At 42.8% G+C, this 12,492-nt stretch overlaps 1 long non-coding RNA gene across 3 annotated transcripts in view; it reads right to left on the bottom strand.

The window, feature by feature from the left end:
• Positions 1-11,227, bottom strand: part of LOC133364010 (uncharacterized) — a 179,922-nt gene extending 168,695 nt beyond the window's left edge. For all 3 annotated transcript variants that reach the window (XR_009757802.1, XR_009757801.1, XR_009757803.1), the window contains exon 1: positions 11,155-11,227. This is a non-coding gene — a long non-coding RNA (uncharacterized LOC133364010). The remainder of the gene's footprint in view (positions 1-11,154) is intronic.
• Positions 11,228-12,492: the final 1,265 nt, after the last annotated feature.

The following is a 12,492-nucleotide window of genomic DNA, read 5'->3' as shown; positions in this document are numbered from 1 at the left end:
TGTGTTCCATTGCAGTTTTCCATTAACTAATGTCCCCACCCCTGCCACAGGATGAAACGACCTTCCTTGGTTTCTCCATGTTGATTCATGCATGCATATTTATCCCTTGATAATATATTTAGGGGCGATTTGTGTAATGTAAATGGGGTTTGAAAGATACAACATCACAGACAGAGCTTGCCCACGACATATACCACAGTTTTTTTCAGCGCAGTTGCTGCCAATCCACAATGCATGTGGATTGCTTAATTTATATACAGTTGACTACTGTGCTGTTGATGACTTGGCAGCTTAACCAACTCCATCAAAGATCATTGCGTTGAGCTGATATGAAGTGATATGCAAGTTCCATCTGTGGTGTTATATTTGTGACTGTTCAATCACACATGCATGGCAATCACTGCTTGGTGTTGCAGTTGTCAAGTGACATGTATGTTTGAACATGAGGCCCCTCCATGTGCTCATGATGGTATCAGGACAGCTCCATAATCCTGTTTTTTTAAAAATGGGCCTGCAAAAGTTTGGGGACAGAAATAATTCTCAGTGTCCGATCAGTGCATGCCCTATAACTTCCTGCTAAAATCTTGCAACTTTTTATACCACAAAAATTCTGGGTTTTGTTTTGGTTTTGCTCCTGCTTTTGTTGCATTACAGTGTAAGAGTGCCCCTCCAGAGGACAATAATGCAATAACATCAGGGAAGCATCACAGAACAACTAATAAAGTGGAATGATGTGAGGACCATATAAATCCATCACTAATGCACTATTATTGCATCAGCAACCATGTGTAGGAATACACCTGCAAAAAATCCCACTACTCTGGAGGGCCCCTATTTCTGAGTGGACAAGAATCAAGGATCTACATGCATTTGTGAGACAGCCTTCTGTACTTTTCCCTGCTCCTTCTCCTTAGGGTATGTTTTTTTTTAAATAAAAAAAAGACCCTACATCAAATGAAGTTTTTTTAAAAAATAATAATAATGACCTTTTCACCTGGGAAGCGATGGCAGAGATCAACAAAATAAAATAAACCATTGTAGATTGGCACATATAAATGTTGCTTAGGCTGATAATAATCTAAAGTGCAGTGTTATTTAATTAAGTTGACAGATAACATCTATGGCTCCATTCTAGGCTTTCCTGAACCACCACTTCAACAGCAAAATTAAAGGGAAGTTTTGGAACAAGATACAAGAAGGCATTATTTATAGTAATACATTAAACAGTTGACAAATGTCGGCAACATGCAGCCATACCTTAAGCATGTGTACCCAAAGGGAAATCCCACAAAGCTGAATGGGATTAATATTCAAAGATGTGTTCATAGGATTTAAAGATATGGCTGAGGTCATGTATTTGGGCTCGGAAGTACAATCTTGGGTCCTCATAGAACTCAGGTAGAAAATGACTATTACAAATTTTGAATTCTGTCAGACATTTCCATTTCACCCAGAAATAGATAAATAAATCCATATTTATTGCTTGTAGCCACAGGTCATTGCATGAACAAAATTAAGTGAAATCCATTACATAGGCATAAAACAAAGGGGTCATGATTTCCAATTCATATTTAACATGCAAATATACATCCTTAAAATTCTTTGGTGGATTTTTTGTAACCTTGGTTACTCAGATTAATTAATTACCTTTCCAATCCACAAAAAGCTAGCTTGAAATTTCTTTGCTGCTGTTGTAAATAGTGGAACTTGACATGATACATGTTTATACTCAACTGCAGTAAATATGCCACTAAATCCTGCATTGACCACCCATTACATTGAGACACATAATGGGATAATATTTTCAATCTGGGTCAGGCATAAGGAGGACAAAACAATAAATAATGAGCTAAATCCTCCATACAACCTCTTCCATAAATATATAATCCATCTTTTACAGAAAAGATGGGGAGCCTTTTTCAGCCTAAGGGCTACATCTCTCCATGAGCAACCTTCTAGGGGCCACATTGCAATAGCGGATGGGGCCAGAGGCAAAAGTGAGGATGTGACTGTAGGCCAGAAAAAGACAGAAGTTTCTAGACACATCCTCACCCATCTCTTCATCATCTGTCCTGGCAGGCAACAGGTATTCTCATCGTTCAGTGACACTTCCCAGTTGGGCAACAGCATTCAAGGAGGCTTGTGAGTGGCATGGCCTAATGAGAAGAGGCACAGCCTGAGGAGAGTTCCAGGTGCCAGTCAGAGTGATCTGGAGAGCCATTTTTACTCCCTTCCCAGGCCTGAGGTTCCCCACTCCAGTTTTACAGAAAAGTGTTGATACATGCCATCTAAGTTAGCAGTTGGCATTTGCTGGATCCTTATCTCAGTGAAGACTTTTATCAGCTGTGGGAAAGCAATATTCCTAAAATACCATGAAATATTGCATGGTGTTTTAAGAACAATTGCCACCACACCAAAGAAGACTCATGACACAGTTGTAGAATAATGTTATATTTGTTTAAAATATAACAAATATTAAGCTTCATCCAATTTTTGCCAATTGCTAAATTGAAAATATTTTGGGCAGGTGAGGATACCTATTTGGGAGAGAGTGTTTCCTCCAGTTCCCTGGGCATGTCAGTCACTACAGACCATGACTCCCCAGCAAAGATGTGGGTGAAATTATCCCTCCTTGCTAGAAGAGCCAAACATGTGGTTGCAACCTCTGCACCCCGGCCCTGCCGTACAGGCGTTCACCCTGACGCACAAGTTGTTCCCACAAGGACACCCCCTAGATCCTCTTGACTGGTGGTTCTTGACTGTTGGTTCCCTAGTGAGTGCCCTTTAATAAAATGCCTCAGTCACCTGCTTTGTACTCCCACCTTCCTCACCTGCCTGAATTCCATGCCAGCCAATGCAAGTCAGCCCAACCCCCCCCCCGAGGGCCAATTGAATCAACCCAAGCAGTATGGAGTAGGCAAAACAAAAGGGATCCTGAGTTCAGAAAAATTACTACTCAGCCCCTGTGTTGACTAGCTAAGCCCATACTGACAAGGGAGGGGGGGTGCCAGCTCATAAACCAGCTCATCCTTTCTTCCCATTGGCTGGGAAACCCCCATGACCCAGCTTTAAATCCTTCGGGAACATTCCCGAGTCTTCTATGAAGGTGTGGGTGGCGGCAAACTTGCCCCACATTGGCGGGAACGCCATTGTGATTAATCTCTTCCCTGTCCCTAAATGTATGACATCTGTCATCTGATCACCAATTAAGGACCATAGCTCACTATATCATCTCAGAGACAATGAAATTCTATCTATACTTAGTTGGAAGTATGTTCCATTGAATTCAGTTGGAGTTACTTTTGAACAGACATACACAGGATTGTGCTGTAAGAAAGCAAGTTCAGAACTATTCCTTTTAAAAGAAAACCCCAAAACCTTTTTCTTTGTTTATGTACAGCTGTTTAAGAACTTTAGAAGAAGGATGGGGTTTCTTCCTTGCCTTTTTGAGTCTAGCACACTCATGCCAACTATAATTGAAAATACATTTTGTGTGGCTGGAAACAAGTGATAATCTAAAGTGGGACTTAAGTGGAATTAAGCAGGCTTTAGGATTTGCAATGGCCTTCTGTGCAGGAGAGATTTACACCTTTAATTAGCCGTGTAAATCTGCATCAACGCATTCATCCAGCTGTAATCAACAACCCTATGCGGTTCATGGTTGCAAATGAGGATTGCATTCTTCAAGGAGGATGTCTGTTTTGAAAATTTTAAGCACTGTCATATCTACCCAATATTTGTGTATGTATGTCCATTGGTCCTGGCTAGAGAAGTGTAAGTGCAAATTCATATATATTCTCCCTTTTCTTTTGATACAATGATTTAATAATAGGAAGAGGCTGTATGGGGAAACTGTCATCCTCCGGGTGTTGTTGGACTCCAACTCCCATCATCCCTGACCATTGACCATAGTGGTTAAGGTGTTGGACTATGACCTGGGAGACCAGGGTTCGAATCCCCATATAGCCATGAAGCTCACTGGGTGACCTTGGGCCAGTCACTGCCTCTCAGCCTCATGAAAACCCTATTCATAGGGTCGCCATAAGTCGGACTTGACTTGAAGGAAGTACACACACACACAAAATAAGAAGAACCCTGTTGGATCAGATTAAAGCTCCATTGGGTTATACTTAGGTTATCATAGTGGCCATTAAGGTGCCTACATGAAGTTCACAAGCAGAACCTGAGTGTGATAGCCCTCTCCTGCTTGTGATCCCCAGCAGCCGGTATTTAGAGGAGGCATACTTTCTCTGATACCAGAATATATGGTTGTTATGACTAGTAGCCAATGATAGCCTTATTCTCCATGAACTTGTCCAGTCCCCTTTTAAGGCCATCCAAGTTGGTGGCCATTTACATCTTCTGGTAGTGGGATCCGTATAATTCGAGCTAAAATTATTCTGTCATTGTTATATGGGGTCCCAATTTGGATGCCATACTATAAAGGGTGCTTGGATGGCATCCTTTATCCTTTCTTAAGAACTATTTTTGGTGTCCCCAGATGATGTGTTTCTGGGGCTACACTTTTTCTGGAAGCAGGTTTAAATTCCCTTCACTGTTTAACCTGGTTACACACCATTTATTTCTGGCTCCGCTGTTCTTCCATACTCCTCCCTGAATCCTATGTAGGCGAGTTTTAAACCCTCTTTTTAACATTTCATGGCCCAAATTGGTCATGGAAAAAGTTCTTTTAGCTGGTCTCTCCCCTCTAGAACTATTAAACATGGAATTTACAGCAGCCAAGGCTCTGGTAAAACACAGATTAACAGATATTGACAATCAAGAGCTTTTGGTTAAGGCATCTGGCCCTTGCTCTCCTTGGGCGTTGGGGCTGAGTGTTTTACCTCATGCCGATGGGATGCGTTACTTATACTGGCTTACCGTCCCAAAATACAGGAAGGCTTTTAATTTGGCTCGCTTTGATGCCCTCCTGTCAAGACTTCTCGAGGGTAGGTTTGATAAGACCCCAAGAAACCTCAGGTACTGCCCATGTAACGTACACAAGATTGAGACCGTCCCACATGTCCTATTTTACTGTAAATTTTATGATTGTCTCAGAAACGATCTTTTATCTCCTATTCTTTTATCCTTTCCAGGTCGGTCTAAAAATACACTTTTAACTGTTCTTTTTCAGGGCTCCGATGAATCTGTTACCTTTTGTGTAGGCAAATTTTTAACTCAGGCCATGCAGATAAGGAAGAACTTGGTTAAGCCTAAGTCCTGATTTTATGCATTGTTGCTGTTATGTTTTATTGTATGTATGTTTTATTTGTTCAATTGCGGAGGTCTGTGGACTATGCAATAAAGAATTTGATGATGATGGTAGTGGGATCCTGGTGGGAATTGGAAACCAACATCTAGAGGGCCTGAGGTTCCCCAATGCTGGGATTCTGAATACAAGGGATTCCCCAACAACAGTAGGCCTTTGCACATGCGCCTGGATACTGTTTGCATAGAAACCTGTTAAACTGTGAGGATTGGTTCACACTGGATTGAAGTCATTGCTTGATTTTCCATCAAATTTCATCTGAAAGGAAATGGCTAGCTCAGAAATTTAGAATTAAGAGAGTTTTCATAAGTCTAGCAACGTTTCTTAGCTGGCTTCATAGAAAACATGAATGCAGATAGCTAGCTAAAGTCACATCCTCTGTTGAGGCAGGGAAAGAAACTGTCAAAGCAACAGAAATAAATAGAACCAAAGTTGCCACTGAATTTTGGCAAAACCAAAATTTCAAGGCAAATGTGGACATTTTTCCTTTAGATAAACGTTTAAGGAATTTCAAGGGAAGGGTAAGGTTTTGATACAACTAGCAGAATTTCTCAGGCGGTATCTGTATGTTCCTAGTAATTCTGTGTATGCAACAAGTTACAGGCTGTATACTTCTACAGTCTCTCACTCATGCATGGGTTTGCAAAATATGAATCATTTTTGTTACCTTTTGTGAATCAAATGTCTGTTTCCTTTTATTTTCATTCGCCAGATAATAGTGCACACCCCTACATTTCACATACTTAGTATTATATAAACAATTATTTATAATTACCAAAGGAAGAGTGAAAGCAAGAGCATTTTCTCAGAAATGACCTGTCCTCTTTAGACCAATAGGTTGTTCTGTCATAAAACTGTTCCTGGACTGCACCATTTCAGACTGCAGGTAAGGCATTCAAAGGATTTAATTGCCCAGTGTAGTAACCAAGCAAGCCAAGGAGAAGAGTTTTCTTTGACCATTCTCCTTGACATGCTAGTTTTGTACCGATAGCATTTTCTCCACCATGAGAAAGCATTTAATCATGTGAAACCCCTACCGGAAGTTTGAAATGGAACAATCCAGGAATAGTTTTAAGCGGTGCTTTTTTGTGACAGTATGCATCAGTATGAAGTACTGGCAACTCTTTTTTTGCTACCCATGGCAACCATTTTGTGCTGGCACTCACACAATTTTTTATGAAGGTATGAGTTTTGGCACCTCATTTTTTACCAAAAAAAGACATGATGGTCTATGGAGCCTGAGGGCCAAACTAGGCATTATGTTTATCATGTAGTTTACACTTGCATAGTTGTGTTTTCTTTAACAAATACCTGACACCATCAGGAGAGCAGGAGTGAGACCATGACATGGGGACACATTTATTTATTGAGTTTAAATCCTGCCCTTCCTTCCAAGGGATCCCAGAGTGGCAAATGAATCCACAACAAAACAGTTACAGTTAAACATTCTTTCATCCAGTGTTCCAAGGCTGCCAGGAGCAGTATCCTTCAGCCACCAAATGCCTGAGTAATAGGGTTGCCAGGTTCTTGGCCTGAGACTGATCCTGTATATTTAGGAGAAGAGAAGGTCAGCCAAGTGCAGGTGTTCTTGCAACACTGTAATGGGAAAAACCACATGGAATTCTCTCTCCCCCTTCCACAACTTTTAAAGATACAGAAGACCTCTTGGAGGCTGGGCCTGGCAACCAAGAGGTCTTTTGTATCTTTAAAAGTTGTGCAGGGGGAAGGGAGAATTCCACCTTGTGGTTTTTCCCATTACACTGTTGCAAGAATACCTGCACTTGGCTGACCTTCTCTTCTCCTAAAGATACGGGATCAGTCTCAGGCCAAGAACCTGGCAACCCTACTGAGTAAACTGGGTTTTTTCCCCCAAATTCCTCCTAAAAGTCAATAACTGAGATGCACCTCATCAGGCAGCACATTTCACAAAGAGGTAACCATCACTGGAAAAAGTTCTGTCATGGGTCAACACTAATCAGGGAGCACCTGGTGGTGGCACCCACCAACAAGGCGTCACTCACCTGCTGATCATATGATCTGAGATAGTTTAAAATGGGGAAGGCGCTCTTTCAGGTAATTGGGTCCCAAGACATTTATCCCTTTATATGCTAGTACTGATGTCTTGAATTGGCCTGGTAACTCGCTGGCATCCAGGGCAGTGCATTCAGGACTGGTGGCACATGGTCTTATCAGGCTGCCCCACTTACCAACTGAGCAACTGCATTCTGCACTAGCTGCAGCCTCCAGACCATCTTCAAGGGCTGACCCATTTAGAGTGCATTGCAGTAGTTCAAGCAGGAGGTCACTAGAACATGGACAACTGAGGCCAGGCTATCCCAGATAGACAGCCATAACTAGAGCACTAACCTAAGCTAGGGATAAGCATGTTGACCACTGAGCAGTACTGTCTGTAGTTTTTCCATCAAGACTATGGCAGAGCAAAGCAGAGCACGGGTTAATCTGCTTACAGAGGCTTGCCAGGCTGCCAAGGCCAACACCTGGCATTGGCAAGGGCAACCATCTCAATAAAGGCTGGAAAGCGAAACCAGCCAGTGTTGGGGGAAAAGTCTATGGAGAGGAAAGTGAAGCTGGATTGTCTGTGTCTGAGGCTTGTGTCTATACCAAGTAAAGGACTCTTAAAACTTTCAGAAGTCTGCACTTATCTCTGTTCTCTGGTTAACTCACTGCCGGGTAACACCGGAACTGGGCACTCGCTTTTTCACATGACCACAGGGGTTATGGGCCCAGATTGCCCAGTGAACACCAGTGCAAACCAGTAGAACCAGTGCAGTTGTGAAGGCTGTAGCCCAGGCTTAGGGGCTGAAAGACGAAAGCAAGCTAGAAGCTGAGGAACGTGGCCGAGTGTTGGAGAGGTGAGCAGTCGTGCTGAACATGGCTGCAATGTTGACAGCAGGCATGACTCTTGAGCGGCTCACGGAAAAGAATTAGTCCAGCTGGAGACTTCGCATGCAGGCTCTCCTAATAAAAGACCTCTGGGAGGTAATTGAGAGGACCCCACCAGCAGCTCCACAACTGGCATGGACGCGGAGAGATGAGAAGGCAAGAGCGTTGATTATTCTTGCGTTATCTGACTCACAGTTATTGTATGCAAAGGACCAGCCTACAGCGAAAGACGTGTGGAAGACTTTGAACAGGATTCATATACGCCAGACAGTGAGCAGTAAAATATATCTGGCGTGCCAATTATACCAGATGAGACTAGTTGAAGGCAGAACTATGTCTGAGCACCTCATGGAATTTAAGAGGCTGTTTGCGGAATTGGAGGAGAGAGAAATCATTCATACTCAACTACAAAAGGTATACATCATCCTGTCATCTCTAGACGACACCTGGAATCCTCTCGTGACTTCAATGGAAGCTATGTCTGACACGGGTTTGTCAGAGGAATATATTGGTGGCAAGCTGCTTCAGGAATATGAGAGACGCCAAGAAAGCAGAGAAAAGAACAGGATGGAGCAAAGAGAAAGCAAACAGAAGTTGTTCAAAGACAGAGCGAATGGACTAAAAGCGTGTTTCTATTGCAACTCTGAAGAACACTTACTAAGAGACTGTGCAGCCAAGCAGCGAGATAAGGGCTGGAGGAAGTCAAGCGTGAAAATGGTGAGTGTGGAAACTCATAAATCAAAGAACTGTGTTAAAGGTGAAGATTGGGTCCTTGATTTGGGGGCGTCCCACAGTATGATCACAGACCCTAAACTATTTCACACTTTGAAAGCTGTGCAAGAGACTGTGATTTTGGCTGATGGCTCCAGAAGAAACGTTTTGGGGCATGGCTCCGTTAAGATAAGTAGGTTAATCTGATTGGATTTCAGAATGCATGTTATAGAGTGTGGGTTCCCAGTCAAAGACAGGCAGTCTTAAGTCGAAGCATAAAGGTATCAGAAATGGATTGGAATACATATGTTGCTTTGAATGGTTCATCACATGCACCCACAGTACATGACATCGAAACAGGGATAAAAGAAGAAGAAACTGATAAACCTGGTACAAGTGATAGTCAACCTTTGAGGCGTTCTGAAAGGGCAAATTTGGGGGTGCCGCCGGACAGATTCAGAATTGCCAAAGTAAAGGGAATTGAGGCACACATACACAGAGAAATGGATGCTGACACATTATACATAGAGTGTGTAAAACCCAAAGTGATAGACTGATGATGGTATAAGTGTTTGTAAAACCTCTGTGAAATAAAGGAATAAAGAAAAATGTAACTGTAAACTGAACTGAAGCATGTAACTGAAAATGTATTGATGCACTGCTGAATGTGTAACATGTATGTACTGTTTGTAACATGTTTGTAAAAGGGAGACGGATGTGTAAAATAGATAGTCTTTATGGGAAAAGGTGGGGACTGTTGACCATTGAGCAGTACTGTCTGTAGTTTTTCCATCAAGACTATGGCAGAGCAAAGCAGAGCAGGGGTTAATCTGCTTACAGAGGCTTGCCAGGCTGCCAAGGCCAACACCTGGCATTGGCAAGGGCAACCATCTCGATAAAGGCTGGAAAGCGAAACCAGCCGGTGTTTGGGGAAAAGTCTATGGAGAGGAAAGTGAAGCTGGATTGTCTGTGTCTGAGGCTTGTGTCTATACCAAGTAAAGGACTCTTAAAACTTTCAGAAGTCTGCACTTATCTCTGTTCTCTGGTTAACTCACTGCCGGGTAACACCGGAACTGGGCACTCGCTTTTTCACACGACCACAAAGCACTCCTAGCCACAGAAGCCACTTGAGACTCCAGTAAGACATTGGAATCCAGGAGTACTTCTAGATTATGACCCTGTTCCTTCAGGGAGAGTGCAGCCCCACCCAGAACAGGTCATATACTTAATTCCTGGATATGCTAACCACCCACTCACAGCATTTCCCTCTTCTCAGGATTCAGCCTCATTTATTAGTCCTCAATCCCTGCTTCAAGACACCTGCCTAACACCTTCACAGCCTCTCCTGATTCTGATGGACATATAGAGCTGTGTGTCATCAGCATATTGATGGCACTGTGCTCCAGGTCCCTGGATGACAGCTCCCAACAGTATCACATAAATGTTAAACAGCACAAGAAACAGAATGGACCCTTGTGGGACCCTGCAGCCCAAAAGCCATGGAGCTGAGCAACAATCTCCTAGTAATACTTTCTGGTAACAAAAGCAGAAAAGCAGGCAGGAGCAGAACCATTGTAATACAGTACCTCCAACTCCCACCTTTAACCCTTATCTGCAGTGAGAGGAAAGCTCCACTGATGTCAACAGGAGCTTTCTTCCCATTGCAAGTAGCAGGTGTGTGTGTGGGAAGGTATTCTGATTGGGCCTCACCAGGGCAAAGGGCTAAAGTCCATGTCACCCCCACCTCATGATCCTGATCCATGTTCTTCCTCCATCCCCCACCCTCAGAAAAAGGCAAAACAAAAATTCATTAAACTTGGACTCCTGTATGTGATATTTGGTCTCTGGCATAACATACCACTATATTTTATAATGTTTCTTTCCATCCTGCTCACACAGGATCTTTCAGGTTATGAACATTTTCTTCATTTCACCAAGCTCTGAGATAAAGAATATGCTATCTCCTTGCTGTTTTTTCATGCTTAATCTTGCTTTCCCAAAAGCTCCTTTCCATCTGTTTCATCTCTTAAAGGGTAACTTTGATATACCATCAAAAATACCACTCAGTGATGCTAGGTAAACACATGCCTTTGTCTTTCTCATTGTTTGGCCATGAAAGTCACCTTCAGTCCTGGTAAACAGCAGGGGGGGGGGGAGAGAGACTGCATTTGTTTGTGCAGCCTTGAAAAGGTCTCCCCAACTTTCCCTAACACCACCCCTAGGGCTCTATTATAGGCATGCATACTGAAACATCCATCTCAGCATCTTACCTGTATAAGCTGGTCCTCCTTCAGGACCTAATTTGCCTGCATTCAGTCTCATCTAATTACAGCTGCTGACCCAGTGGAAGTTGATCACTGCTAATTAGTACATTATGAGGAAATAACCTGTTACCTAGAAACAGTTTCCAGATTGCTTCTAAAATGCAGCAGGTTAAATTACTATGCTGATGGCTTTTAGAATTTTCTATACAATGCCGTGCATGAGTGCATGCACACATACAATCATATGTAGTCATATATCGATCCGGGATGATAACAGGGAATGATGTGTATAAAGCTTTAATCATGGCAATGCTCAATGGAAAAAGAAACACTCAAAAGCATTGAGTTTGCTTCTTATGTTTTAAGTACTCAGGCAAACCTCAGAAGAACCCAGCAAGGACAAAGTGTATTGCTGTACTCAGAACTCCTTGATGCTCTTGTAAAGCAAAGGAAATAAATGATATTTTTCTGCATTGCTTTGTGGCTGGAGCCAGTACTTGCCAATGTCAGGCAGCTTCTAGGACTGACTAAGGTTAGAAAAGCACACCATGCTCCACCACTAACCATCTGGTTCCTCAGGTTTCATCCAGCAGCAGAAAGTGTAAGGGGTGAGGGGGAAGCATCTCTGAGATGGTGTCAAGCATGTGCGTTGCATTTCAGCTTCCTGGACCGCTTGCCCTGGGATGGCAGAATCTTGGCCTGCAGGGGGGCCCACCTCAGGTTTCCTGCCTATGACTTCTCAACTTCTTTCCCCCAATTCCCTCAGGGTGGAGAGGGGGATCATTGTGTCCAGTTCCAATTTCAAATAGAGGCAGGGCACACAGACACTTTTGACTGGATGCATGCTAAGTCATGGGATATGGGCGGGTCTAACTAGTTATTTATTTGTGTATTTATTTATAAACCGCCCACTCATAAAATATCAAGGCAGCGTACAACCACATTTGCAAGACTGATAAAACATGAGACATTGAAAACAATAAAAAACATCATAAAATATGACTGCCTTGTCTGTATACGATCACTGCCACCTGCTCCTTGACGTGCTTAATTTTCGCCCCAGCTTCCCCACCTGCCCTTAAGGTGGCAGTGCAATTGTAACCTGTTTCATAATGGGTTAAGTAGCAAAGAGTTGTTACCTGGATTAGACAATCTGTATCTGGGTTTGTTTGTTGCCTATTTGGCACTATTTGCTTTGGGAACTGGCAATTAGGGCATGGAGGAGGGGGAGGGCAATAAATTAAATAGTATAGTAGTCTGATCATAGCAGTGGAGTCATGTGGAAAACTAGGATGTATACAAGGCAGCACAGTCATCGAAGACCTATAGCAGCCTTTCCCAACC

This window comes from Rhineura floridana, chromosome 9, assembly GCF_030035675.1.
Source record: "Rhineura floridana isolate rRhiFlo1 chromosome 9, rRhiFlo1.hap2, whole genome shotgun sequence".
In the NCBI taxonomy this organism is placed as follows: Eukaryota; Metazoa; Chordata; class Lepidosauria; order Squamata; family Rhineuridae; genus Rhineura; species Rhineura floridana.
Note: the sequence above shows the minus strand (reverse complement) of the source record. Positions and strands in the feature narration are given on the sequence as shown.